This window comes from Nymphalis io, chromosome 19, assembly GCF_905147045.1.
Source record: "Nymphalis io chromosome 19, ilAglIoxx1.1, whole genome shotgun sequence".
Classification (NCBI taxonomy): domain Eukaryota; kingdom Metazoa; phylum Arthropoda; class Insecta; order Lepidoptera; family Nymphalidae; genus Nymphalis; species Nymphalis io.
The window spans coordinates 9,655,603-9,680,389 of NC_065906.1; the positions used below are offsets into that span (position 1 = coordinate 9,655,603).

Below are 24,787 nucleotides of genomic sequence, written 5' to 3' on the forward strand. Positions count from 1 at the left end.
AGTATAGTTGTAGTATTATATATAGTTGTAGTTTCTAGAATTTAATCTTAAATCTAATTAACATAAGTGTATAAGCTCGTCACTGCACATGAGTAAGTAACAGCCTGTGAATGTCCCACTGCTGGGCTAAGGCCTCCTCTCCCTTTTTGAGGAGACGGTTTTGGAGCTTATTCCACCACGCTGCTCCAATGCGGTTTGGTGGAATACACATGTGGCAGAACTTCAGCGAAATTAGACACATGCAGGGTTCCTCGCGATGTTTTCTCTCACCGTCCAGGTTTCAACCCACGATCATCAGTTAAGATTAATGCGTTCTTACCACTGGGCCATCTGGCACATGAGTACGATATAATAGTTATTAAGTTTTTGTAAATTTAAAATCGGAGCAAACTGTGGACTGTGGAGCAATTAAACTGTAATTAAAAATAAAACAATAAACCATGAGAGTTTCAGGCAACCTGATACTTCGAGCATTAAAAAAATGTATGTATCAGGATACAAATATTGACAATATGGCAGTTACAAATAAAATATTAAGAAAAGATGCTAACATTACGATCACGTTATCAATCAAGAATGGTTATGATATTAATTCTTGTTTTGTTCAAGATCAAAATAAATTATGTCCAATATCATTTTAATTTATCTTTTCATCAATAGATGGCGTTAGATGTATAAGATCGCGATATAACAATGTTTTTTTTTTTAGTACTTAATAAGTTTTTGTTAATTTATAATGAGAGACCAATTACACTATCTCACCAGCAGTACATACTCGTTGGTTTTATTTTAAAGTCTCACAGTACCAATACTACCGGGTAAGCAAATGTTTATTTTTTAATAATGTGCATTACTTTGTAATGAATATTGCCCATTATATATTTAGGGACAGGCTGATATAAATATAATTCTTATAAAATTAGGTGGACAAAGGAAAAGAGGAAAATGGTTTGACAATTTATAAACGAGTCACTATTTTTAAGGCTTCGTTTGCTCGGAATTAGCTTTACTCCCTGTAGAATAACATCACTGCTTAACTGCTTAACTTTCCTCTCTGAAACGACGGTGGAAATTAAAGTAATAAAATGTATTCTTACTTCATAAAAGGATAGGGATATTAAGGTATGGTAATTAAGAAATCATTGAAAAATTAACAGCAAATGCTTATATATAAAAAACTTCGTATTTCACTCGTGAAATGTGAATGTACGTTATTTGTTATGCGTGTAAATTAAATATAGGTATATACAGTGACGCATATCATTTTCTGACATTTTAAAATTATGTCTTGTGATTATCTTGGAAATTGTTCGTATATAACAACTCTAGAGATCTTGAATATTATTTCAATTCAGTTAAAAATCAATATTTTTATTCAATAGAGAATCTTATCAAAGATTTTCGCTTGTTTGAGAAAAAATCTCTGAGAAACAGGTGTAAGAAACTCAGCGGGATCATAAATTTTATCCTCAACCATTATTTTGGTTTATAATATAATTAAAAACATAAGCTACAAAGTAAAACAGCAAGAGTTTATAAGAGCGATCTATAAAAATCTATTGAAATCGCTTAATTAGTTATTATTATTAATATCAGATATAATTATTTATACGTATGAGAAATTAAAAAAGCCGAGATGGCCCAGTGGTTCGAACGCGTGAATCATAACCGATGATCGTGGGTTCAAACCCGGGCAAGCACCACTGAATTTTCATGTGCTTAATTTGTGTTTATAATTCATCTCGTGCTTGACCTGCATGTGTCTAATTTCATTGAATTCCTGCCACACGTGTATTCTACCAACCCGCATTGGAGCAGCGTGGTGGCATAAGCTCCAAACCTTCTCCTCAAAAGGGAGAGGAGGCCTTAGCCCCAGTGGGACATTAACAGGCTGTTACTGTATGAGGAATTGACACTTAAATTTTTTTTACAGTCGATGAATGGCTTAATAGCGCATACGAGGCAAACAAAGAAACATTTACTTTAATACTAATATAATGCAAATTTACACACTACAATACATTATCACAAAATTACAGTACAACAACAAACAATGCTAACTATTATATTGTAACTTTACACGTATTGTTTTTTAAAACTAGCTACTTGTCGCGTGTTCGCTATCATTTCGTCCTAACAGAACGTATCGTGCTTAATAACAATTATTATAAAAAAATGCCTTGATTAGTGCTCGTGATAAAGTAATATGTAGTACTTCATTCACGTTTTCGCTTTTATGATACAGAATGCTAGTATGAATAATGCTATTACGTATATTTTCGTGTCGTTTAATGTCATTTACGTTTTTTTATAAGCAATTTCACGAGGTAGCTTTTATGTGCCCTATTTAGTGTAAGGAGGCTTGTGATTAATTAATGTTAATAACTTTGTTAGTATGTTGTTTTTCGTATTGTTAAATTTAATATTTTTTATCAACTTCGCTATGAAAACATAACAGTTTTTACAATGGAAAATGATTTGTTTAAAACTCTATAGGATAGTGTTTGGTTTACACCAGCATAGTTGCATCACAGGCTCGTGTTTTTTAGCCATGAAAAAAAAAGTCTAATATTACATCGGCAGCCAATATCGGTACTACGAAAGTAAAACGTATAAACCTCGGGCTGGATTCCACCGACCGAGGAAGACAAATATTTTTTGTTATAAATTAGAAAGAGTAAATGTGTATTCCTTGTTATTAGTCTTGCAAGTATTATAAATTAAACAAATAGTATGTTGTACTTTAATACTGATTCACATAAATTCACCACTAATAAATATATAATCTCTATTTAATGAGATGGCCCAGTGGTAAGAACGCGTGAATCTTAACCGATGATCGTGGGTTCAAACCCGGGCAAGCACCACTGAATTTTCATGTGCTTAATTTGTGATTATAATTCATCTCTTGCTTTACGGTGACGGAAAACATCGTGAGGAAACCTGCATGTGTCTAAATTCACTGAAATTCTGCCTCATGTGTATTCCACCAACCCGCATTAGAGCGTGGTGGAATAAGCTCTAAACCTTCTTCACGAAAAGGGAGAGGAGGCCTTGGCCCAACAGTGGGACATTCACAGGCTGACGCGTTCATACCGCTGGGCCATCTCGGCCCAGTGATTAGAACGCGACAATGATGTAAATAATATAAATTAATGATTAATTATCTTAATCTCTTATAAGCTTGTAAACTCAACCCTAAACTAGCCTTCCAAAAACCTTTAATGTAAGCATGGCACATCCTTAAATTTATTATGTCCGTAAACATTAAAAGTTTTCGCATTAAAACTTAGATAAGATTCACATCTCACCTTCTCAATGTCTGGTTCAACAAAACTTAGCAGTTCAAACATTATTTCGCTTAAACAAAACATGAATAAGGTCGTGCTTGATGTACTATAATAATCATGATCCTATTCGCGCCGATTTTCGACCTTGGCAAGTACAGTAGCATATATTATAGTACATACGTTGTGTACGAAAACGCAGGTCTCTTATACTTTGATGTGACAACTATTCGACACGACAGTAATCGAGACAAACGACTTAACGTGCTTTCCAACAAGAAGAATACTAACAACTTCTTAACTACGGACTGCGGATAATTTCGTGACAGGAAAACCTAACAACAATCATCGGTCCTATCTCGAATTTGAATTCTGTAACTAAGGGTGCTCTGGATGTATGCTACCTATGCACTTTTTTCCAGCAGATCTGACAGATTTAAAAACTGTGCAGAACTTAACGAATACAATTTTCAATCGTTTACAAGTAAACAAGTAATATCTATCACTTTATATATATATGTATATATTATTTTGTGAAGAGTTTTTTAGTCTTGACTCTTAATAGAATTATAGAGAAATTTGAATATATAAAAACAATCTACATACGTAAGCAATTGTACATACTTATGATCATAATAAATGACTATTATAGTCTTTTATTTACTTATTTCTTAGTTTAGGTAAAATCTTGCAAGATGAATTAGAATAACTTCCTAGAGAGTTAAAATTTTGTCCTTTCACCGATGACAATACATTTTTGATATCTTGTATCTGAAAGCTTGTTATTAAAAATTTATTTTTATTGGTTGTTTATTTTTACATAAAGTTAATCTTGTAACTTGTAACGCGGAAAATACATACATGGAATTATAAAAAAAACCATCACGTACTATGGGGAAGTGTTTGAGCTTGACCACAGAGTGGTCGTATTACTTCCTCATTGGATTATGAAATAAAGAAAGTGCACCTGTGTTGTGCACGTACTATGCTACTATAATATCTCCTGGATAGTGTTCAGCGAAGATTAGCCAACTGTCCAGGGATAATGAGCCGCCGTGAACTAAATTCGTCATGAAGACATCATTATTAACATTATATATTTTGTTAATTTTTTTATGTCACGTCATATTAATAATAATATCCTGGGACATTTTTCACACACGGCCATCTTATCCCAAATAAAGCTTGTGCAGAGCTTGTACTATGGAAACCAGACAACTGATATACTACATATACTATTTTTCTTTTATAAATACATACTTATATAGATAATTACAACCATACTCAGGACAAACAGACATGTTCATGCACACAAATATCTGTCCTGGGTGGGAAAAAGGCAAGCATCCACCAACCGCGTCAACCGGTTCGTCGTATATATATAAATTATTCAACGTTATTAAAATAACAGACTTGTAAGTTGAGGACAATATCTTGCCAAATTAGTCATTGTTCTCTAGAGAGTCCCCAAGGAGAAATTGTGCTGTAATTACACAAATTACCTCGCAAAATAGTTCCAGTTACAAAGGTCTTCCTCTCGCCCGTTACTCCGACTTCCACTTCATTGTTATCCTTTGACCACTCTCTAAATCTTAATGCCTTCGACTTAGCGAATTTCGAAGCGAACATTTCGACTAGACTGTCTATCGAAAATCATATCATATATCTCTAAACCTTTTAGAAAGATTAGTTAAATCAATGCTTGTTCTTCTTCGTTCGAATTTAAAATCAACGGTAAAAGAAAGCGAAAAATCTCTCTAGCATTGTTTTGATTTGATACACACAACGTTTTATAAGTGCAGTATTTAGTATTGTTTTCATTATCCTTTATCATTATTTATTTTATACGACAAATTTATTAAATATTTCGTTCATCTGTGTTTTCATAAATCTAACCAACATAATAATTTTGTTACTTCAAAGCGTTCGAAGGTGTCACGTGACTACCTTGCTACAAGGAGATTACGTGCCCTCAAGGCGTCTAGCGTATTCAATATGCATAAATTAAGTATAACTTCGGGACATATGCTCGCAAAGCGTGGAAGTTTGATTTGCTTAAACATTTGTTTGCAAGTTGTTTTCTCTTGATGATTCTACGCTTCGGGCGATATTTGTTAATGACGTTGCATGAAAAGGTATCAAATCGTTTTTATCTCGCGGACGAAATGTTCGCTGAGACAAAAGCAGCTGGCAGAATAATTCTTTTGTTACGGTAAAAACTGTCTACAATAGGACCATAAATTGGATTGTAGCACAATTGCTAGCGAAACTCACCATGTTCGATTTTTAAGCATATTAACAAAATGTCATAAGCAACATAACCTAAGGTGAGATTTTACAAATATGCCTGTAAGAAATTTTAATAATTCCTTATATGTGTAGGTGGATAAAAGGATGATACGTATCCAGACGTAGGCGTACAAAAAAATTTTTGTTTTTTATTTAAAAAAAGAACAATTTACATAACCTTTAACAAAAATAATCGACGAGCCGGTTGGCGTGGTTGGTGGATGCTTGCCTTTCACGCCGAAGGTTGTGGGTTCGATTCCCACCCAGGACAGATATTTGTGTGCATGAACATATCTGTTTGTCCTGAGTCTGGTTGTAATTATCTATATAAGTATGTATTTACAAAAGAAAAATAGTATATGTAGTATATCAGTTGTCTGGTTTCCATAGCACAAGCTCTATACAAGCTTAATTTGGGATCAGATGGCCGTGTGTGAAAAATGTCCTAGGATATTATAGGATATAATAGTTTCATGTTTCAGTATGAAACATCTCCAGTAATGAAGTTTTTTTTTATATTTGAAGATTAGCCCCTTTTTCTTTTATTTTCCTACTTTATTAAAATAGTCATAGTAAAATGAATGAAACAATAATGAACTTAGTTAATATATGGTAAGTAAGCAATAAATGTAACATCGTATTTTTTGGTTCCGTCTGTTCGTTAATCTAATAAACAAAGTCATTCACTGCATTGAATATTTCAAGCTGAGGGTGCTGGTCAGCAATAATAATGAACTAATGAATATGCGACGGCGGTTCTCGCGAAAGCCGAAAGCTTTGTGGATTTAAATAGCTGTACGGAGCATTTATTACTCTAGCTTTTGAACTGACTTAATAATGTAATCGATTGACTTGACAGAATATATAATGTACATAAGAAATATATTTGACATAGCGATATATATTTTATATTATTCATCTTAGTAAAACTTGAGTTGAAATAAAAAAAAATTGAAGCGAGATAGGATTAAATTTTGTAAAGAGAAATATGAAATTTTAAATAAGACAACGTTACAAATTTATCCAGCCGTTACATCAAAATCTCCTTATCTGCATAGAAAATTTGTTTCTGCAAAATAAATCCGGTCGGCTTGAAGATAAAGAACACCCGTAACCCTTTACATAGCGTTTACGCTTGGGAGAAAACGAAATTATACAGGGCTTAAGTAAAAGCCTAAACAGGCGTTTCAGACTCGGCATTCTCCCTCCAGCGACCGTTTAGCACTTCCCGAGGATTCACTCATTTTACTTTCATAAGGCATAAAACGTCACGCTTATAGAACTTTTAACGTGGCCCCATAAATTGTTTGGAACTCTACGCTCCCTAATTAAATACACACATTTGCATTGTACTGTATTCAACTGATGTTATTATAAAGTTTGGTCCGTACCGAAGGAAGCGCCCTGAGCATAAATTAAGCGAAAATGTGTTTTAATTCCTCGAGCGTAATACGAGTTATTCTTTCACGGTTCCTTTTAAATTAAAATGAATACAACATTTTTAAATATGCTTTGTTTTATTAAAATATAGATATTATTAAAACGAATATATTTTATAAAAGCAAGCTTATTTCCATAACTAAGAATTCAGCAAAGAGAAAATATCTAAGAATCATATAATACACCCAAGTCAACTCTTGTAAAAAGGATTGATTTTATGATAACAAGTCTTGAATATTATTTAAATATTTTAGCATCATATTATGATAAATTTCTTTTCAAAATAAGAACATATGATATACTAAGAACTACAAAAAGAAAAAACAGAATTCATAACATGGTAATTACCAAAAACAGCAAAGACCCTAAAAATTGTGAAAGAAAATCCAAGTAAAGCTCCCGATTCAAAGCACGAGAGTCATATATGATGAGGCCAATTAACAGCCGACATTGAGTAATGTTCTCCGCATAATGCTTGAAGAAAAAAAAGCGGAAGGCGGTCGGATTTATCCCCATTGTAAAGCCTACGGCTTGGGAATGGTTGGCGCTTCGCAATTCAAACCGCGTTATGATTTCTTGGTGCGATGTTTTATAAGAGGCATTACGTTGTGTTTTAGTATAAAGGCTTTAGTTAATCTTAATGCATTACACGTTCATACATATGTACTATTCATAAAAATCCTTATTAAAATTTAGATTACATTATAACATTCTTAATGCCTATGAAATTATTTGTATATATTCGCTTATATCGATCTTACATTAAGAAGCGTCAAAAATATTTCTTTGTAGAAAATATACGTGAATAAATTATTTGACTACAAATAAAAAAACAATATTGTCACATCCTCATCAGACGTCATTATCGGATTTAAAAATTTCATGCAAACTAATTAAGGCTACGTTATTATAATATTCATTAATGATCACATTCCCTATTTGCGTACCAATTTACAACTCAATTGCGCTGACTCCATGACTTTCGAATGCACTTCACAATTATTGTCGAATCGAAACCTCATATGTATAAAGTCACGTGAAACCACTAGCGTAATCGGCTTTTTGCAGATTAAGCGGACATTTAACCGAGAATTTTCCCTGTTGAATATAAATCTAATTAAATAATTTTAATATCTTGAAATCATTAATTTTATTTTCCGGTAGATGATTGATGGTCCAATGGATTGATGGATGTCAAATTGCAGTTTCAATCCTGACCTCTGTGGGGAAGGAATGCAATTTCGGATACTTTTCGGAAATTAGGTTAAAAATAGCAGATATATAAAAATTTGCTTCCATAATTTTGGTTTCATATACCATAGACAACTGCAGTGTTTCACACATTGCACAACTATAAACATATTACCAAAAATAATCAAAAATAAACGATTAAACTAGTTTAAAAAAATGTTTTCTTATTAATTAGAATAAAAAAACAGTTAAGCAAATATATTACGTACGCTCATCTGGCTGGATACTGTAGCAAAGTCTATGTTGAATAAAGTTTTTGATTTGATAACGCTTTGTTAGATGTCATCGAAACAGTAGTTTTTGTACATAATCGTATTATTAAATAAAATACACCTTCTGATATAATAATATAGATAAGAAATTAAAAATAAAATATCGTAATAAATTTCCACGTGCATTTATAATTATTAAAAAAAAAACATTTTTTCTCCAAATAATAATAGGATATTAAGTGATACTTTGGTACAGTACCCAGTTCGATAAATCTAAGCATGACCCAACCTTGAGGGTTAAATAAGTGTAATCGATATAAGTGTTGTATATAAAAAATAAATTAATAATTATTAAATTAATTACATTGAACAGTTCAATCCGTAATGTATATTTTAGTTTACAGTATGTATATATATGTATGGTTGCATGGTTGTATACATACATAATTTATAATCATCATTTTAATTACTAAAATTATTTCATATGCGTATCTATTTTTATGTACTTTAAATTTTTCACATCTAGCAATATTTCTGTGTACATCTTGAGGTTGGCAGGTAGATAATACAGTAGCATTAAGCTCACCTTTTTCGAAATCAAAATAAAAAATCAAAATACTTTATTCATCATAGAAGCATTACACTTACACACTAGACTTATTAAAAGTCAAATAAGAAACTACCATCGGTTCGGAAATACCTTAACTTGAGAACAACCGGCGAAAGAAAATCAGCACATTTTGTTTTTTTTCATGTTTACTTTTCGGATATATTCAGTATAAAATTAAATAATATATATGTAAGTGCAATTAATATATAGTAAGTAAGTAAGTAACAGCCTGTAAATGTCCCACAGCTGGGCTAAGGCCTCCTCTCCCTTTTTGAGGAGAAGGTTTGGAGTTTATTCCACCACGTTGCTCCAATGCGGGTTGTTGGAATACATAAAATTGAAATTCAAATTGAGCCGGTTGGCGTGGTTGGTAGAACACTTGCCTTTCACGCCGAAGGTTGTGGGTTCGATTCCCACCCAGGACAGACATTTGTGTGCATGAACATGTCTGTTCGTCCTTAGTCTGGGTGTAATTATCTATATAAGTATGTATTTACAAAAGGAAAGTAGTATATGTAGTACATCAGTTGTCTGGTTTCCATAGCACAAGCTTTGTACAAGCTTAATTTGGGATCAGATGGCCGTGTGTGAAAAATGTCCCAGGATTATTATTATTACATGTACAATGAAATTAGACACATGCAGGTTTCCTCACGATGTTTTCCTTCACCGAAAAGCACGAGATGAATTATAAACAGAAATTAAGCACATGAAAATTCAGAGGTGCTTGCCCGGGTTTGAACCCACGTTCATCGGTTAAGACTCACGCGTTCTTACCACTGGGCCATCTCGACTTTTTTTTTAAATATATTAATATATATTTAATTAATATATGAACCATTTTTTTAATGCCAAAATGTATGTAATAATATAAAGTCGTCTAATACTTGCAACAGTAAGCTTGTAACCCTATTCCATTAAATCCCGGTCTATAATATAACTAGGCCGACAGTGCGTAACGACTTGGTTTCAAATTTAATCAGCGCCTCGACTTTGACAAACGCTACATTGGCGAGTGAAAACTAATTGTTGGGATGCTACCGTATTGTTCACGTTATTTGCCATTGCGATTTATATTTTAGACAATTTCAATAAAATAATCGAAAATTTTGCTTTGGATATGCAGATATTTTTATCATATGATATATTTACTTATATTAAAAAATCACTCATTGTAGTTGTTTGTATTTTTGTTGGTTTTGCTAATATTATAAAATTCCATTATTGTTTTACTAGTGAGAGTTAAATACGATGACTTAGCCTTAAATTTTGATATAAATAAATTAGTGATTGCATCACGTCGAACGACGAAAAGTAACTGCGCAGACAATATTATTGTGCAGTAATGTATGCACGAATACAAATGTACTATCTATTCCTTCAATTTCATAATCTTATATGACAGAAAAGACCAACCAATTCAGGATCAAAATGTTTATATGCTTTCGAAGACACGGAGCGCGTACGGGTACGCGTTGCTATTTCCAAACTGGGCCTAAGACTTAGAATTTTTTGCCCTAAACCCAGTAACTGTTTCTTTAATAGCGCAATTCAGTGATTGAACATTAGAATAAGCTAATTAATATACCATCGAAGCAGTCAATAATGAAGTAGATAATAAATAAATAAAAATATTCATTCCATATATCATTCCACGTATTCAAGGCCAAAATAAATTGTCAATATTTTAAGTCATTCCATTTTTGGTTCTTCCATTTGAACTAACTATATCCTAACGATTAAACTTTTGGAATAAATTCCACGTAGACAAGGTGCAGATATTGTATGTACATAGATACAGCAATTGGATTCGATTTCAGTAGTAGCACAAAAGTTACGGCGTCAGATCTATTCGTCATCGCAAGATGTTGACCAGTTTAATTAATTCAGAATTTATTGTGGAGAGGGTTGAATCGTTTTACATTTACTTTTGTTGGAATCTCGTATTTCTTTTCGGGTTGTTTGAAATTAGTTTCTGCCGTCACTCGTTTGTTTTTTGTCGTTCTTGATCTGTTGCCTTAGGCATACAGTTTGTATTTTTCTTATTTTTCAACCAATTTTTATATTCCTTTAATATGTTATTGAGTATTTTATGAACAGCCGAGATGAAACAGTGGTTCGAACAAGTGAATCTTAATCGGTGATTTTGGGCTCAAATCAAGGCGAGCACCGCTGATTTTTCTTAAGCTTAATTTATATTTTTAATGTATCTCTTGCTAAGCGGTGTATATATGTAAGCGGTATCACAAGAAAACCTACACGTGTCGGATGAAATCTGTCACATCTGTATCCACCAACCCGCTTTGTCCTCAAAAGCAGAAGTCACCATAGATAAGTGGTAGGTCATATAAAATTGGTTATAAAGGACTGTGAATGTCTCACTGCTGAGCTAAGGCCTCCCCTCCTTTCTTAAGGAGAAGGTTTGAGTTTATTCCACCACGCTGCTCCAATGCGGGTTGATGGAATACACATCTGGCAGAATTTCAATGAAATTAGACACATGCAGGTTTCCTCACGATGTTTTCCTTCACCGTCAAGCACAAGATGAATTATATGTGATGGTGCTTGCCCGGGTTTGAATTCACGATCATCGGTTAAGATTGACGTGTTCTAACCATTAGGCCATCTCTGCATTGTTCCTTTTTTATGAATTTTATAAACACACGAATTACTAAGTAATTCCTGTATTCATTAGTAATAAGGCGCCTAATAATTCAATTATCCTTTTTTTAGGTAAACGCACCTATGATGAATTGATGGGATTGACAATCTTATTAGTTCCTAACATTGTTGCAATAAATATTAGATTTTTGGAGGCAATGAGGAAATGGGCTCCCTGACGGTAAGCGCTTTTGCACATTGGTTATGCAAAAAGTATAAGCGACGTCTATAGACATTGACTATTTGCTGCCAACCATGCATATATATGATATAAGATGATATATTCCTTGTGTGATTTCAAATGTAAATTTATTTAATAATCTAGCTCACTAATTTGGAATACATTATTTTATTTGTATTTGATATAATAGTTCCAATTATAAAAAATAATACCTTTGTCAAAAACGCAATTTTAAAACGTCTTTGGTAAAATAAATTATGGCTATTATGAAATAATTAAATAACTGATCAAATAGCGTATCCATTTGATTTTAAGTGTTCAGATAAATACACATACATTTGAATACATTTACGTACCTATCTACTAAAGCACGTAAGTGTACTTTACTTTATTAGACCTCACGGACTAACAATAATGTGAAAATCTTTCAGAGAAATTATGTAGCAAAATAGGTGTTGCTATTTATGTTTAATATACTATACTAATTTAAAAATAAAATAACATGTAATCGCACGCCATCAACAATTAGTAAAAACATATTTGATAATAAATAAATAATAAATAATATCCTGGGATGTTATTCACACACGGCTATCTTATCCCAAAGTAAGCAGAGCTTGTGATATGGAAACCAGACAACTGATATACTACATACACTAATTTTATTTTTGTAAATGGACACTTATATAGATAATTACACCCAGACTCAGGACAAACAGACATGTTCCTGCACACAAATTTCTTTCGTGGGTGGGAATCGAACCCACAACCGTCGGCGTTATAGGCAAGTCTACCAACCACGTCTATCGGCTCGTCAAAAAAAAAATTATAAAAATTAATATTTAACAACTGTATTCTTTATATAATCATGTTTATTATTTATTTGAAAAAAATAAATGAAGATTATCCTATGAATGCAGTATATATTCTAGAGCCGAATATTCTACAGTACGTTGCGTATGGGAATTACAAAAGACTTAGAAATAAGAATTTTGAATATTTTAAGATTGTATTACATTAATGTTAAAATGTTATTTTTATATATAATTTTAAAACACTAGCAAAAATGAATTTTCTTTTTGTAAATTACATTCGTAATGACGAATTTGAGAAAGGCTGAACCGGGTTGATAACGAAATATACCACGGTAGTTCTAAGACTTATTACAATCACTATAAGGTCCAAAATGCAACACCATAATAACGATGATTAACCTTCGAACCTCGAATCTGTCTCCGGGTGTAAGTACTTAGTTTTATGATATGAACATTTCTATGCAAATCTGGAGGCTTTGTTTTTTAAGGCAATCACTTAAACAAATTCGGGATATACTAACAACGCTATTTTGTTGTTCAGCGAAACTTCGTACTTAACGGGGCGAGTTTTTGCCGTCTTGTTTTTGCTTTGTTGGCCGTAATTTGTAATACTTTCGTTCGTTAGCCGCAATGTTAAATAAACGTTTTCTTTAATTTTAAAAAGCTTTGTGAATGAAATGCTCTTTATTTTAATGCTTAAAGTAACTAATATATTTTCACTCTGTTTATTTCGACTTGATTGTTGTGGACGTATCTTAGTTATGGAATTGATTTTAATATATTGATTGATGATGGTTTCCGAGTCGAAAGTTCGACGAGTATACAATTAGTATTAACACACAAACACTCACAAACATAAAAAGGTTTAACTATCTTTCTTTTTATTATATATACTTAAAAGACTTATTTGGTAGGGCTTTATACTCGTACTTATATATATAAACACTGACGATTTTTTTTTTTAGAATAATGAATTTTGTATGCAATTTTTTCAATGAAGGAATTGGTTTAAAACTATATTCCATAACACAGCTTCTCTGTAGAGTATATTAACATTTATCAGAATGTATTAATACGCATGCAAAATTGCTAGAACAGTTTTTTTTCCAACCAACCAACACAATTTCATCCACACAAAAAAAGGTTGAGCTACTTATTCATTACTGAACGCTTTTCACAAAGTTAACAATAATTTGTAAATCAATTCATAATAATGTTCAATTAAAATAAAGACAAAAGAAAGTAATATTATATATAAATACGAGTTGCAATAATTATGCATCTATGTATTTGGTATAGAAGTATTATAGATTTAATGTCGTCTAATTTGCAACACTGTTATGTTTAAATGGACTTTTGGCATTACGACCATTAGCAGAACTAATAAAACACTTAAAACAACAACACAACAACAAAAAAGCAGTAACAAAAATAAAAATGAATTTCGCTAAATAAAATAACGGCCTGTTAATTACCCCCTGCTGGGCGAAGGCCTTGGGTAAATCTGCCCATGGCAGATTTACACCCGCCAATTTCAGGTTTCCTCACGATGATTTCCTTCTTATAAATACAAATTAAGCAGAGAAAATTGAGTGGTGCTAGCCCTAGTATTCTAACCACTACACCATCTCGTCTCACAACGTAACATGCGATAATGTACCGTTTTACGACGATAGAAACCATCCAATCTCGTAAAACTAGCAGGCGTTACACCTTATCACTTGTCGGTTAAAATGTAACCAGTTAAATGCAGTCGTGAGTTCTTTTATCAACCAGTAACCATGTTCTCGATATGTTTCGATCGCCTTTAAAACTTTATTTCCACTTGAAGTCGTTTAGTTGAAAATGTCTAATAGACAGATCCTTGTCTGGAAAACAGTGAAAAAAAGGTAAACGTTTCACTACTAAACAAATGCCAAGCTATTAAAAATTATGTATATGATTGTATGCTTTTGAGTTTCTCTCACCATGCTGTTGCACTGTGGGATTACTTCCGGCCGAACCGAAACCGAAACAGCCTGTGAATGTCCCACTGCTGGGCTAAAGGCCTCCTCTCCTCATTTTGAGGAGAAGGTTTGGAGCTTATTCCACCACGCTGCTCCAATGCGGGTTGGTGGAAACTTACTTCCGGCGCATGTTTCTATTTTTCCTCACTATTAAGAGCTAGACTATGAGCACGATGTAAAGCTAATTTGTCTTTGGACAGATTTAAGACCCCATCTTCCGCAAAGTCAAAGTGTTTTTTTGATCACTGGTCTGTCCTGTCTTTAGAAGAAGAGAAGAGAATAACTATGATTATCAAATAAGTAAATATCGTACTATGATGTTCTTCTATTTAAGTTTTTAGTTTAATTTTTTTTTGGAGTTTAATTCTTATTTTTTTATAACTTAATTTTACTATAAAAAATAAAAAAGCGTACAATACCTAAATAACAATAAAGGGAAGAGGTGTGCAAAATAAATAAACTAGTTTACAGAAAAACCGTAATACCTTAAAGTTACTGTTAAAAAAATACTTTAAAAAATACTAGTAATCTATATCACCTAAAATATATATGAAATAAAAAATTAATATACACACATACATATAGTTATATAAATGTATATACATTTAATTCACGATGTGTGACCAATCGAATGTTAACTGAAATCATAAATTGATGAAACTGCTGAAATGTAATATTAATTGTTTAGTATAAAAGTTCGCTGGGTTTACATACCGAATGTAACTAATGGATGGGGTAGCGCCTCGAATCATCAATCTTGGTAAAGTGCGTTTCGTATCCGTCAGCCCCTATTAAACTTCCTCTGGGTATATTTTGGTGAACGTGAAAAATTTAGACAAGTTCTTATTTCGTCGACAATTGGGACTTTGGATTCGATATCAAAGTGTTTTGATAGTGCTCCATTGTCGATTGTTACATATTAAAATTTATGAATATAATACTAGCTCCCGCCCGCGGCTTCACCCTGTTTTTTGGGGACGGTATATTTAGTTGAGCGTTTATGATACATTTCATGATGTTTGGTCGAGTAGTTTAGAAGTGAAAGCGTAACAAACAAACAAGCAAACTCAATTTCGCATTTATAATTATATTAGTCAGGATACTATTTCCTTAGATTTTACAATTAATTATTAAACAATAGCGTACCAAGAACTTAGCTACAGGCTATCTCGTCTAACACATTTATCTCGATAAAGGCTTCGACGAAGCTTATGATTTACTTAATTATTTATTCACTTTAGTTACATTTTAGAAAGTCTCAGTCGAAAGGCTGTATTTAGTCTAGATACATATTTCAATAATACATTAGTATTAGCTAATTTTACTTGAGCTTAAGTCGCTCTGGGTAATTGGGCTAGCTTATAATTCTTAAATAATTAAATGCATATAAAATATAAAGATTTCATAAATTATAAAAATATCAAACATCACCCGAGTTTTGAAATTTAATCGACAAAAATGTTATAGCACTTTTACCAACAGCTTTGGACCACTGAATCCTTAACCCATGATCGTGGGTTCAAACCCGGGCAAGCACCACTGAATTTTCATATCATTAATTTGTAATTATAATTCATCTCGTGTTTGACAATGATGGAAAACATCGCGAGGAAACCTGCATGTATCAAATTTTACTGAAATTCTGCCACATGTGTATTCCACCAACCCGCATTGGAGCAGCATGGTGGAATAAGCTCCAAACCTTCTCCTCAAAAAGGGAGAATAGGCCTTAGCCCAGCAGTGGGACATTAACAGGCTGTTACTGTATCAGCGTTAAGTGACATAATTTCCACTATTCATCAGAAAAAATCATGAAAAGTTATTTTTTCAATACAAAATACCCAAACTAGGTAGTAACAAAGAGGTAAAGTTTGTGAGGTTGTAGGGGGTAATCTCTGGATCTACTTAACCAATTTTGAAAAATTGGCGAACGAAAACGTTTCTTACGAACGCTGCCTTAACGATAGAGAAAAGTTGTAGAGCTTGATATTGCCTACAAAAAAGTCAGCGACAGCATATGTCTAACTTTTATATTTAAGTCACAAAAAAGTTGTTTTTTATAATCAAAAAAAATAATTTAAATCTTCAGGTCATGTTTATTGGTCATATTATCAACAATTATGAATTATTATCAAAATAAGTAAACTTATTTACTGGTGGTAGGGCTTTGTGCAAGCTCGTCTGGGTAGGTACCACCCACTCATCAGATATTCTACCGCAAAACAGCAATACTTGATATTGTTGTGTTCCGGTTTGAAGGGTGAGTGAGCCAGTGTAATTACAGGTACAAGGGACATAAAATCTTAGTTCCCAAGGTTGGTGGCGCATTGGATATGTAAGCGATGGTTGACATTTCTTACAATGCCAATGTCTAAGAGCGTTGGTGACCACTTACCATCAGGTGGCCCATATGCTCGTCCGCTTTCCTTTTCTATAAAAAAAAAAAAAAAAAACTTATCGTCTCAAATGTTTCAAACAAAATGTTTTTTGGTGGCATAGTTTAAGAAATCATTTAAAATATCAAATACGCGAGCCAATTTTATTAATGTTCGGCTAATCGATCACAAGTAAAAATGTTTACCGACCAACGAAGTGGGTGCGGGTCAGCTAGTTTGTAATAAAATTATAAGCTTCTAATAAATTGAAATTTATATTAATTTAAAAGCCTACCAACGCAATTATATTTCAAAACTAGCTCATTAACATTAAAATTAATTACGCCTTTCACAAATTTCATAGAAAACATTCAGGTCTAAACAGATTTTATTTAAAACGTGCTTCATATTTTATATTAAATCATCGTATACATGTCCATAAATATTCGTAACGGAATCATTTTAACTCGCTTTGTGACTTTAAAATATATGACGAGCGAGTCATTAGCAAGCATCGCTTTGTGGGTCAAAAGTAACGAATTGACCTAAAAACTGTAGGGAGAATGGAAACTCGACATCGGAGGCTTTAGAGGTTGTCGAAGAAAGAGCTCATACGCTCTCTTTACGATATCTTCATAGTGTTTCATACTCATGAGCTATTGAACGCGATGTTTGTAGGGTTAACGGTATTGATGGAAGAATTAACTAATGATGTATTATTTTATTACATATGAAATTACAGTAGACGTCAATTGATTTAGATTAGAGGTTGTGAATAAAATCATGTACTCCTTATACGACCTTCATACTTTATTCTTATAAACTTTAAAACAGAATGTTTATTTTTAAATTTTCAATAATAAAATACTTTGACATCGAAAGCTTTGGAGGTTCTAGAAGGGCTCAAGTACTTTCTAAACGATATATACATATTTTATTCTTGTGAGCATATTTAAAGCTATGTTTGAAGTGTTATTGCTACCTACCGCCTTTAATTATGCCATTAATGAATAAACCAACTTCCATCAATATTTTTAAAAATGTTTGAAGAAAAAGATCACCTGTTTTATACACGGGTCAATATTATGAGCCAACGAAATGAAATCGAAAGATTACGAGAAGCAAGATATTTGTGTAAATAATATAGTTATTTAGTTTAGTATTTAAAGAAATATTTATCTTTTTATGAAACAATTCAAATTTGAAAATCGTTAATTGCCATCAATCATCGTTATCGAATGGCGAATTATAATTAGTGAACCCACTCGGTTGACTAAAGCGCTTATATCGGCCAAGTGCTGGGTTAATGGACTTGCTCGGGATACTCATCGTCAAACAAAAGCGTTGCATAGCGTTAATCTAATCATAAGTAAAACAAGTATAGTGTTTGAAAATTATATGCAATTTTAGTAATAAAAACTTATTTTTTATATCGGAATTTGTGTTGTATTAAACAGATAATAATGTATTTGATAAACAAAAAATTTGAATGTATGCAAAATTTAATTTTAAATCGAGTTAAATCAGATCACTACATATAATTCTCTCAAATTAGTTGAATATATTTTATTTAAATTCTTAAGTGTGAACTTAACAGAAGACAAAACTACTAAACTAAACAAAACAAATAAATCTTTTTATAAAATTAAAAATAAAATAAAAAGGTCTTAAGATAATTAAATGAGAAACTAATTATAAAAATTACATAAAAAAGAAATAACGTAAGAAATAAAAACAAAATAATAAACTAATGATAAATTAGTTTATAAGAATATGTGTAAAAAATAAATACGTATTCTCTCAGGTTCTGTTTTAAGAAATAAATGGTTTCATCTGTTTATTAATAAATAAAATGTACATAACATTATTAACAAATCAACCAATACATGGAAAATAAAAAATAATGAATATACCTATCGTTTAGCCAGGGAATATTTTTTCAGCTTTTGATATATCGGGAGGTACTTATTAGTAAGACAAGGAATAATATGGCTAGTTGTTCTTTCACCGTAAAGTTTTTCGACGTAGTTTACGTCGTTAAAAAATCTTCTTTTAAGATGGTGTATTTGAAGTGTTTTTGTACGGGCTAGGGATAATTAGTATAATGTTTGAATAAGCCTAAATAATTTTTATCATACTACAAGACAATAGTTTTAGTTTACCAAAATGTTATGTCGTAACATTACACAAGGATCAAAACCAACAATTGCAGATTCACCATTGACGCCAATTTTTAACGAAACGTTATTATTCAGTAACGAGCCGTAAAAGTCATTCTTAAAGTTTTTATACCACTTACCATCAGGTGGAGTGGAGTCATTTGCTTTCCCGGAATATATAAAAAAAAAAATAAGGTCGTACGATTTTCATCTCATACTCGATACTATAAGGAAACATTGGTAAGACTAAAAAATTAACGTAATAATATGTTCCGCAGTTGAACAACGTGATGGAATAAGCCCCAAATCTTTCCTTCTACAGGAGAAGATTTACCTCAGCAGCGAAATGTTTACTAGCTGCTTTTGTTTCACTTGTTAATGAGGCTTTATGTTTTAATGTATTTTAAAATCATTTATTATCTTTGAATATTATGTATAATAAAATTTGATAGTTTTATTTTAAAAATAGCATATTTTTTCGACTTTTCGTACATATATCGTAGTAGTACATTATTTTCAATAGATTAAGTCTTATAATAGCTTCTAATTTGGAAGTAATTTAAAAAGATTCCAAGACAGTGTGAAAATTTTCCTGATTTAGGAAGCATATGATCAGAATATGGATAACCTGTTGACAAAGTATAAAAGCCTTTACACATATATGCACTGCAAAAAGTAACTACTTGAATATCAAACGAACAGCTGGAACCTATATTAGCGAATCCTACCACTGACAAAATCCTACCACGGAAAAATAAAATGAAAATTATAAAATGAAAAAATATTGTTGTTGTGAAGTTACAACCTTATTAACATAATCATATTTCATAATCAGTTCAAGCTCCATGGTGGGTTGTACATAATTGCATATCTCATGTATAATACATAGAAAATTACTAATGCATAAAAGCAATCCTTGAACAAGCCCCAAACATACTACTTAGATGCGAACATTAAGTATGGATGCGCTTAATATTCTCCCATCTTTCAGACATTGAATGATTATTCCAAGAAACCGCGAGAAAAATGACGCGATCTCATATTCTCATGCTAATGCCCAGACACGGCGAACCATTCCTTCATAATATTATTTCGTTGATATATATCAGACACGAGATTCTGATATATCTTATGAATTAATTTTGCATCCAGCTTGGTGGTACAGATGAGATTTGACAGTCAATAAAAAACAATAACCTTAAAACAGATATCATTGGAATTGAAAACATCTATGGTCGGTATGAAAACAATAAAATAATTCTTATTATTGCTTTTAAAACTGATTTAAAAAATAATTAAAATAATACTTTATTTAAATAAAAAATGTCTCATTTTATTTAAAAATTTAAATGTATATTTAAGGAGCTCTACAACTAGCTTGAACGTGTCACGACTGTCAAGCAAGAAACTCAACGATTAATCTTTTGTACTAAATTCTGTATATATTTACCAAATACAAATCGCTTAAGCCTAGAACCTGAACAATAACAACATCGTGTATTTAGTTTATTCAAGATTAAAGTTATAAATGGCTTATATTCTCTCTCGCCAAACACTCCGTGAGACCCTCATCCGTCACTAAAAGAAAGTTCCTAATTCTACAAGATTACATTTTGTAACGATCACATTGTTGAAAATCGTTTCAAGTTTCAAGACCTTTAGAACTGTTTCAGGTATTTAATTGATTTAAGACTCGTTTGAAAGATTAATTAATAATCTATTGGGCAATCAATTATTGTGCTCCCTGAGTTTGATTTTATATTTCTTTATTTAAATCTTACTATTCTATCACATATATAGGAGACGTTATGTAAATTTATATGTGCAAAAACATATACTCGCTATTCTCTCACTTTCGTCTTACATTTTTTTTTATTAGCGGTGGTTACCACTTACCATCAGATGGCGCACTGTGTTTACAATTATTTGGTAATATATATTACTTTACATTATACTTTTTATTGTACGCCGCAAATAGAAAAATACAAAACATGGATACAGCCTAAATAATAGTACAATTATGGGGACCTTATCGCTACATAGCAATCTCTTCCAGGCAACCAACGGTGGAAGTGATAAATGATAGGATATGAGGTAGGTGGTGCTGTAATAATAAATAAAATAACATTAATCTATAATTAAAACAAACTAATAAACAAATGTAAATATAAAATACGCATATTATATATCTGTCCTTGCTTGTACTATTAAATCAAACTGCACACTGTTGTTAAACTCAATATTTAATTAAAGCAAAGAAATGTATTGTACAAATAAATAAAGAAAACTGTTGCGTGATCTAGGATTGGGTACAATGCCATCTACTGGTGGGAAGCGCAAAACAAAAAAAATAGTATGACTTATTATAATTTTGACTTGAGCGAAACTATACCACGATTCAAGAGTATACTAGCGCCATCTATTACGCGTATGCTTAGTTATAACTTACAATATTAATAAAATATATCAATTATTAACTTTTATCTGACAAATTAACATTGAACTCAACAATATCAATAAATAAATTATATTATCAATACATATAAAATTACAAGTATATAATATAAATACATACTATATACAGTAACAACGAATAAAATGATAAGTCATCAAATATAACAAGAAAGAAACAAGAAAAAATAAAAAATACGACAATAAAATAAATTATTGGTGATAAGGCATTTGAGAAAAAAAGTTATCTTTTACAAGTTTTTTAAAAATATCTATGGATTTTGCTTCCCGGATATATATTATATTAACTGAAGTATCATCGCCGAACCATAACTACTGAAGTTATGAGTGTGATATATAGAAGAGAACTTTCTTTTACGATGTAGCCACCTGCCATTAAGGACATTTGAGGAACTTCAACAATACCGTTGGAAAACTATCAATCGATGCGTCGTCTTTTTTTTTTTTTTTAGAATAGGAAGGCGGACGAGCATATGGCCCACCTGATGGTAAGTGGTCACCAAACGCCCTTAGACATTGGTATTGTAAGAAATGTCAACCATCGCTTACATAGCCAATGCGCCACCAACCTTGGAAACTAAGATTTTATGTCCCTTGTGCCTGTAATTAAACTGGCTCACTCATCCTTCAAACCGGAACACAACAATAACAAGTACTGCTGTTTTGCGGTAGAATATCTGATGAGTGGGTGGTACCTACCCAGACGAGCTTGCACAAAGCTCTACCACCAGTCTGGTAGGCAATAATCTATTAATCTTATTGATTTCATTGATTGATGAGATCTTGAAAAATGCAAAGTGAAAACATTAATGTGAGAAAGAATTGTTGTTTATTTTTTCAATTTCAACTTTCTTTTTAAGCCTTTAACGCTTTTTCAGTCACGTTAAATTGTTTTTTTTTAAATATATAAGCTAGCGCTTGACTGTTATCACACCTGATGGAAAGTGATGATACAGTCTAAGATGGAGCGCGCTTGCCTAGAAGATGCCTATTCACTCTAGACTTGAAGGTACCCATGGAGGTGGTGGGGAAAACAAAGGTCGGGAGGGTATTCCAGATCTTAGCGGTGCGTATCAGAAACGAGGAAGCAAATCGTTTCGTACGTGTCTTAGATATATCAACTACGTACGGGTGCAGATCTTTACGATGACTCGCAGTTCTATGGTAAAAAGCTGACGGAGGAACCAAATTAAATAGTTCCTGGGCACACTAATTGTAATACTAATTGTACTCATATTAAAAAATATAATTAAGATTTTTGGTACCAACAAAATAATATCGAAATTTAAATAGGAGATAAGATAGCTCCTTAAGGGGGTCAAGGCCCCCCTCCCATTAAAAAGTAATTTGGACAGTTATCCACTACTTTTACTTAGGTTTGGTGGTATATATTAATGTCACAACTTAATCCTGAGCATGCAAGTTATCTCTAATTTTTTTTCTTCATCGTGGAGCACAAGAGGCCTCTCTAGAACATTTGGACTCATCTAAACCTTACCAATTTTACTAATGTTTTCCAAATAACATAACTCTTGACATACCTGTAACAAAAAAATATAATAATTATTACTTGATATATAACTAATCGTTTTATTTTTTTAATATTAATAACTGTCGTAAAGTAAAATAAAGCAACAGCCTGTTAATGTCCCACTGCTGGGCTAAGGCTTCTTCTCATTTTTGAGGAGAAGGTTTGGAGCTTATTCCACCACGATGCTCCAATGCGGGTTGGTGGAATACACATGTGGCATAATTTCAATGAAATTAGACACTGCTGATTTCCTCACGATGTTTTCCTTCACTGTCAAGCACGAGATGAATTATAAACACAAATTAAGCACATGAAAATTGGGTGGTGCTTACCCAGGTTTGAACCCACGATCATCGGTTAAGATTTACGCGTTCTAACCACTAGGGCATCTGGGCTTTTTATTGACGTAATATTTTAGTATAATTCACACGAACAGATAGAATTCGATTATTTTAAATAACAAGGATTTGTTTTGATTACGGCAAATAATTTATTGTATACGGCTTTTAATTTAGAAAAATATCTCTATTATTGCAATAATGTACAAGAATCTACCTCAACTACTCACAATATAATACTTCATTATATTTTAAACTAACAAGTGGCCAAAATATACGAGTTTTTAAAAGAAAACAATTATAAATATAGTAAGAAAACGTTTATACAATTGTTTTAAATATAATATATGAAATGTTAATCGCTAACGACTTATTTCTAATTTGACTGAATAACGAAGTTACTACGTAGATTTAACAAATTAAGAACAAAATATGAGATTTTTTATGTTCATTTATAAAGGGTAATTAGTTTTATGCCTTGTATATTGAATTTGGCATTTACCAAGTGCACTGCTTAAATGATAACAATGTCAAATAGTTTATTTTTATGCTACAGTATATTTAGTAAATAAGTATTATCAAATTATTATTCACAATAAGCGAAACTTATTATATAAAATAAACAAAAATATTCAGTCGTATTGATAAACTTATCCTTCTATTAAAAACGTAAGAAAAGAAATAATATTTCTCGTAAACCAATGTCTGCGTGTTTAATTAAGTTATTTATTATCAAATAAATCAAACTATATCCACAGATAGACAGAATTGAACACAAGTTACATTAATTAAATTCACACATACAAACATTCGTGTAATCTAATCTATTATTCAGGCCCCTAACGGCATCAATTTCGTCACCCACAACTTCCGTGCACAACTAATAACAGAAACTCGAACATTGAAATACGTATAGGCTATAGTATATATATTGAAAGGGTGACAGTCATTTTGTTTTTATTCGGAATTTAGTTTATTAGACAAGAATTAGAGTATAGACTTTTTATTATTATAAAATAAAACATGACTGTGATGAATGAATAAATTATGTTATAGCCAGTGTCACTATATGTAAGAATTCTAACGATACCCCATAAGTCTAAATCCGTTCAGTCATTTAAGTTATGGTGGAATAAAGAAAATCATACACATACATACAT

General features: G+C 31.9%; 2 protein-coding genes across 4 annotated transcripts in view; one reads left to right on the forward strand and one right to left on the reverse strand.

Annotated features, from left to right (window-relative positions):
• LOC126776125 (uncharacterized) overlaps positions 1 to 24,787 on the forward strand; it is a 585,155-nt gene that overhangs the window by 202,976 nt on the left and 357,392 nt on the right. Inside the window, exon 1 of one of the 3 annotated variants that reach the window (XM_050498423.1) lies at positions 3,364 to 3,374. The exons of the other annotated variants lie outside the window; for them this stretch is intronic. The gene's annotated coding sequence lies outside the window, so the exon portion shown is untranslated. Of the gene's footprint in view, positions 1 to 3,363; positions 3,375 to 24,787 lie in introns of those variants that run through there. 3 annotated transcript variants of the gene reach the window in all.
• LOC126776088 (hemicentin-2) overlaps positions 1 to 24,787 on the reverse strand; it is a 231,799-nt gene that overhangs the window by 103,726 nt on the left and 103,286 nt on the right. The window lies entirely within an intron of this gene.